This window comes from Xiphophorus couchianus, chromosome 2, assembly GCF_001444195.1.
Source record: "Xiphophorus couchianus chromosome 2, X_couchianus-1.0, whole genome shotgun sequence".
Classification (NCBI taxonomy): domain Eukaryota; kingdom Metazoa; phylum Chordata; class Actinopteri; order Cyprinodontiformes; family Poeciliidae; genus Xiphophorus; species Xiphophorus couchianus.
Window position 1 is genome coordinate 7,877,916 of NC_040229.1, and position 7,381 is coordinate 7,885,296.

Sequence of the window (7,381 nt, forward strand, 5' to 3'; positions counted from 1 at the left end):
CTCAAGTAAGAGTAGAAATACTTCCTGATAAAACTACTCAAGTAAAAGTAAAAAAGTAAATACTCCTAAAAGTAAAGTTACTCAAGTGAATGTAACGAGCTGATACCCAATTGGATCAAAAATAAAGAAGAGATCCAGAGTGATTGTGTTTATTTCCAGCAGATCCATATTTTCAGCTTCTTTTAGCACATGTTGGTGTGTGTGTGTGTGTGTGTGTGTGTGTGTGTGTGTGCATCCAGCGCCAGTCCCACATTCTGCATCACCATTCGTCTCAATTTAACGGCGCTCGATGTGCGACTCCCCGCCCGCCCCTGAGTGCGACTGTGTCCGACCATCAGATGTATAAATCATCGGTGGAGATTACGGCTGTTTTATTATTCATGATGCAGGCCTTTTATTGCCTGCGATATTTATCTCCTCGATATCTCCCATGACCTGCAAGGGAAAGAGGGATGATGGAGGAGAAGAAAGAAGAAAGAAGGGGGGAGAAAAGTCAGCGTGATTGGAGGAGGTGGGAGGCTGGAGCTGAGCTCTACATAAATAAATTTGTTAAGTGGGCGGGTGTGTGTGTGTGTGTGTGAGTGTGTGTGTGTGAGTGTGTGTGTGTTTGCTCAAAGTGTTATCTCCGAGTCTCTCTACATAAGGCCCACGTAGCACTTTTCCCTCCATTTTCCTCAGTTATGCATCTCTTCTTCTTCATTGAAAATAACAATCTCAAATGACAAATTTTGGAAAAATTCAACCTTTAATTTGAGTGAATTAATTAGGTGCCTAAAAATTCACACATTAAGAAGAAATACGTTTGACTTGCAAAAAAAGAAAATGGCGGTACAATTAAATTAAGCTAACCAGGGTTTTTGAGGAACGTTTAATTATTTATACTCTGATAAATTTAGATAGTCTAAAAATAAAACAGGATTTTCTTTTTTTTAACTGATATATTCTATTTTTCCTCTTTTTAAACACGAGCTGCAGTATGTTTATTCTACATATCTGCTGTTTTTTTTTTTTTTACATATTTATTGCTTTTTTTTTCTTTTGAGTGGGTGGGGGTACATATTTGTCGTGACTTTAAGACAGATAATCTGTGAAAAAAACAGATCTCCACCACTTCCCAGTGCTCCCAGTTCATTCTAGAAGCAACAAATCCGAGCGAGGAGGCGGGTCTTAGTGCTGTCAATCACCCACCTTCATCTGCGGCTAGCAGAGCCTGTTTCAACTGCTAAGGCTAGTTAGCATTCGGCAGATAAACAGTTTTTCTGTAACCGTAAGTTGTTTCGCCACCATTAGCACATGTCGCAGCAGATGCATGAGGGTGATTGACAGCGCTAAGACCCTCCTCCTGGCTCTGATTGGTTGTTTTTGTTTGGGAGCGGCGCACTTCTTCAGATTAGATCAATCTTTTCACAGATTATCTCTCATAAACTCTAACAATGTGGTGACAGTTTCTTTAAATATGTTTTTAAAAATCTGATGTTTTCTCTTTTTTTAATAAAGTGACTGCAATTTTAAATGAATCAGATATTTGAATTAATTCTTTTATCGGACAAAGATAACTTGAATGAATACAAGTGGTATTTTTCAAATGTTGATTTCTCCTTCCTTCTTTCTTTCCTTGACCATTCCTTTCTTCCTTCCTTACCTTCTTTAAACCTTCCTTTCTTTCTTTGTTCTTTCCTTCCTGCTTCCCTTTCTTAATCCTTATTTCTTTACTTCATTTTCTTCCTTTTCCCCTCCTATCTTCATTCCTTCCAACTTTCCTTCATTCCTTCCTTAACCCTTTCTTCCTTCTTTCCTTAATCATTCCTTCCTCCTTTTTCTTCCTTCCTTCATCCCTTTGTTCCTTTCTTAACACTTACTTCCTTCCTTCTTTCTTTCCTGCCATCTTCCTTCTTTCCTTCCTTCCTTCATTGGGACCTACCTACCAATCTTTGTACCTAAACTATAAAAACTAAAATATGTTACGTTCTTTTTAACAGACCCATAATGGCGCCGCGTCTGGCCGCCATTTTCATTCAGCGGCGCTTTAATCTTCGTCTCTCGGGTCATATTTGCTTTTTGATTCATATTTAAGTGGAACCGCTGTTCACTAATTAAACAGCCTTTAGCCTGGATTCCTCCCGTCTGGATTTCCGCTGGAAAATTCATCCGGCCAGGGGCTTTTTCCTTCTAACGAGGGGAAACTTCACCGTGCGGCCGCTTCCGCTTCCGGTTTTCTTTTTTTGTTTGGGAGTTTATTATTTTGGTTTTTTCTTTTTTTTTTTTTTTTGTCATGCCGAGAGGAACTAAAGAGGAGCAGGTCCTCCCTTTCGCCCCGCAGGTGGCAACACAGCTGTTCAGGCTCGCACACACGCACATACACACACGCGCGCGCGCGCGCGCACGCATATACGCACACACATATTTCTGACATGTGGCGCCCCCTGCCGGAGAATTGTTTTTCTCTTCAGACGTTTTCCTATTAAATTTTAATGTTTCTATTGAAGCTGTAAAAGGTTTTTTAATCCCTTTGGACAATTTTCAATATTTTGTTTAAAACAATCCACTGGATTCTTATAGTATCTGGACAGAACTTTGGAGAAATATGAAAAAAAGAGAACAAAAGTTGGAAAATATTTGAGTTTCCAACTTCATGTTATATTCCTTTATTCACATACTGAGTCCTATCCTTGTGACCTACCTTTCTTCCTTTTGTCTCCTTCCTTCTTTCCTCCTCTTCATTTTTTTCTACCCTTCTTTTCTTTTATCCTTTCAAGTCTTGTTTATTGTGTTTTTCCTTCCTTAGTTTGTTCCTTTCTTCTTTCCTCTCTCCGTCCCTCCTTCCTTCCTTCCTAACTGTGAATTCTGGAGTTTTTAGTTTGGAAATGTGTTTAATTTATACAAAGAAACCCAGTTTTTACTATTTTAAACAGCTGGAGATACAGCAGATTATTATTATTATTATTATTATTATTATTATTATTATTATTATTATTATTATTATATGGTATTCTGCAGACTTCTGACCAACAGCATCAGATTGAGGCAGAGTTTGAACAATAGAGACAGCAGCTAGTCTGTTTCTCTGCGGCTAAAATAACACTATGAACTTTAATGAAGACAATATTCTTTTGCCGTGTGCGTTTGGACCTCAAATAATGAAAAATATTGATTTGAAGCATCCTTAAGTCGATATTACACTCTGTCAGCGGGAGAAGCGAAAATGGGAATCATAGCCATAATGAAGCTTACATCGCCATCTAGTGGTGACGTTGGGAAAATCTGTGATTTTCAGATTAATAAAACCATCCATCCATTTTTTGTTCACCCTTGTTCACTAATGCGGTCGGGAGGGTCGCCGGTGCCTCTCCAGCTACGTTCCGGGCGAGAAGCGGGATACAGGTCGCCAGTCTGTCGCAGGGCAACACAGAGACCAATTTACTTGACAGTCATGTTTTTTTGGAATCGAACCCAGGACCTTCTTGCTGCAAGGCAACAGTGCTACCAACTGCACCACTGTGCAGCCCCTGAATAAAAACAAAATCTGCTATTTTAAGTTGGTCTAAAATGTCAAAATAAAAATTAAAAATCACTGTTTATATGATGTTGATTAAACTAAACTGAAAATAATTGTTTTTAAAACAGTGCTCCTAAACATCAGCTATATCCACAATATGTAAAATCATATGTTACTAACATTTGTAAAATATATTTTTTAAATAAAAAAAGCTAAAAAAAAAGTAAAATAATAAGAAAATAAATGAATAAAATATGTTTTTTTCCCTAAATACAATAAACAAAACAAATCATCGGAACAATTAAACAATAAAGACAGTCAGAATGGCTTCCTCTGGTGGAGGGAAAGTTTAAAAAAAATTTAAATAAAATAAAATGTATTGTTGTAATCTGTTCCATGAAAACATCTACATTTTCTGTAGTTTCACTCCACCTCCATCCGTTTCCTTTCAACCGATACTACAGGCGAAACTTTAAAGGAAAGTTACGCAACATTCCTGAAATGAGAAGTTTGAACATGTTTCCTGTCTTCAGCACATGAGAAGGTCCTGCTGATAAAACTCTGAGGTCATCAGGAGCTTCAGTGGAAAAAAACATAGAAATTATCAGCAGCTTCTGAATGAGAATAGAAACCATTTTTTAAAATTTACTTTACATTAAAATCATGTTAAAATGGTGAAATATTAATGCATTAGAAACATCTTCTGCGAAATCATGAATAAAAACTCCAGGGGATCCAGGGAACAGACTTTAATATGTTGAAATACGATGTCATAAAAGTGTTTTTTTTATTATTATTACTATCCTCAAAGATTTATCCTGTTTTTAAAAATGTTTTAGATCACTGAAGTTATTTTAATATCAATATAAGTCAATCGTTTGTGACTTTAAGGTTAAGTGGATTTGAGATGAACAGCAGGACATTGTATTTGTGTCACACAAGCGCTTCTGAATACCTCACAAAACAAAATAAACGTTTTTAAATCAGCCTAGTCAAAGTCTGGGCTTAACATCCTGACTATAAATAGGCTTTTCATGCCCCAAAACATTCCAACTTTGCTGAATTGATCAAATAAAACAAGGGCTACAATTAATCTACATCAAAATAAATCAGTAATTTTTAACATTTTATGGCAGTTGTCACCAAGAATGGAACAATATTGTATATTTTCCCACAAAAGCATTGTGGGTAATATCTTGGATAATAAGATTTTAGCTGTTTTAGGGCCTCTGTCACATTAAATCCAAATAAGCTGCTGTTGGCCACGCCCCAAACTCAACGTTTACATTCACACATGAAAATGGCTTCAAACAGATGTATAATTATACAACCATACATCTTTGAAAAGCAGAAGTAGAGCCTCCTACACGACCAGGAAGAATGAAGCAAGTTGTTGTTGGATGGTAACTCAACAGCAAAACAATTATGTTTTCCAGCAGCCATTGTACAGTGCACACAGCTGTAAGACCATCTGACCAAATGTTCTGGAACTCTGCCTGGGTTGCTAGGTGATGGGCTTGGATTGGGTTGCTCATTAACAGCGCAAAACAATCGGGAAGTTTTTTCCAAACACCAAAGAAACACAAACTTATTGCCCAAAAATGGCTGGGTGTTATTTTTCTAAAGCATTCGGTCTATTTTTAGACGTTATTCAGACCCAAATGAAAGTACAAAAATGCAAAACATGAATTTTCTGCAATAGGTCCACTTTAAAGTGGATTAAGAAAGGGACGTCACATGACTGACTACTTTCTTCAAAATGATTTTTTTTACTTCATGACAGAAATCTCAATCCAACATGTTAAAACTAAACTTCAAACTGTTATTCTGAGGACATTGTATTCTTCTTTATCCCAACATTCATATAGACAGAATCATAAAAGGTTTATAATTTATGTTAGGTATAAATTAAACTCCTGTTATGTCGTCGCCAGCATTCAGCAACCATAAAACATGTTTCTGTGTTTGTGTGCAGCCCTTGTGAGGTTTGTGTTCCTCTGTTTCAATATTTCTCTCTAAACGGCTCCGTTTTAATCTCCATTCCAGCAGCGAGTTGCTGCACTGGGGTAATATCAGGTGATCAGGGGAGAACATTTGTTTCCTGAAGCTGGCTATCGACTGTGGTCAGTAAAGTACAACAATCAGGCCTCTAAAGGGACTCTTTGGGCTATTCTCAACTCACACCAAAGCACTTTTAAAAAGAGTATATTAATCTGCTCTGAGCACCCTCACAGGATTTCTAAACAACTCAGCGGTTTGGTTTAAAAGCACAACATTTATACTCTGCAGGAAGATTAGTTTAAATGAGGCAAACTGCTTCTGTACATTTTAAATTAAGATTTTATAGGAAAATATTTGCCCATCTGGAGTATGCCATTGTACAAAAATACGCACAATGCTGCAGGCAGTTATAAACAAAATTAGTAATTTAGATTAAAATTAAAAGTCGGGGCAATGACTGATTATCAGGAAGTAACAGCCAAATAGTTCTCAGTCTCTGTTGCTTAGGGAATAAAATAACAATAGATGAAGGGATAAGTCACACCCAACTAAATTAAGTGAAAATAAAAGAGTAGAAACTAATACCAAAAGTAAAACTGTAAAAACATGCAAATATAAACTGAACAATAACCAATAAAAATTATGCAGTGATGAAGATTTTTTTTTAAATCATTTTAAGAGAGTATTGTTTAATTAAATAGCTTGTTGAATTAAAAATCAATAACTGTTAAGACAATTGATTCTTAATCTATTGCTTATTCACAGCAGTAAATGATTTAATTTAGTATTTTGGGATAACAAGATGGTGGATTTAGAGCATGTCGCGCCTCACAAGATGGCGGCTTAAATGGGCATAGAAAGCTAATGTTTTGCTGTTTTAAACAACGTATATTAAGTTCGACATACACTAAAATGTATCTAAAAGCAAAGCCGCGCCACAGAGCAAATTGGGCAAAATGTGACATAGACAAACCAAACTGTACCATCGTACAGCTGCACAGCCACTGTTCATCCGAGGAGGGCAGCACTGAGATGCAAAATTAAACAAATTTACACAAAAATGCCAACATTTTCACAGAAACATAAAGATTAATCTTTTTGTACCCAAGCAGCTTGAAGAATTAAATCCTGCAAAACACAATAAAACACAGTGAAATTTAATCAAAAGTAATATTTAAATTATTTATGCTAAGATAAGTAATATCTTTCCTGGCACACCTCTAACCTTAGTCATCCTTAGGAACCAGTGAGTCTATTATGAATGAAGATGTCAAATGTAGATGTGAAAGTTGTGAGTGTCTTCAGTCAGAGACTTCTTCAAAGTCGCTGTATAACAGGCTGCTGCAGGAGATCCTTCCTGCCCACAGCCATCAGTCTACAAAAACTCTTTAAAGAACCTTACATAATAGGAGTTACGACATTTAGTTACCGTTTGGGATTAAAACTGTAGTAAGAGTCATACTTTTAAAAAGAATATGCTTTTTACATTTTGTTAAAATGTCGTAACAGTTTGTTGTGAGACAGATAATCTGTGAAAGAAATTGATCTCTACCTCCTCATCGAGTTATTTTGCTGTCTGAAGAAATCCAGCCCTAAAGAGGAGTGTCTTCGCGTTGTCAATCATTCTCACTTACTGCTAAATGTGCTACTGACTGAGAAACAGCTTACCGTTACAGAAAAACAGTTTATCCCTCACTGTCATGCTATCTAGCCTGAACATTCACCATAGGATCTTCTGACGGGGAAAAGCTTGGTAGCAGAAATCAAGGCAGAGGAGCTCAATTTTTCCCCCAGATTGTTTGTCTTATACCAATCTGGCACGACAAATATGTAAAAAAAAAAAAAAAAAACAACATTATGAACGTTACATACTGCAGCTTTATT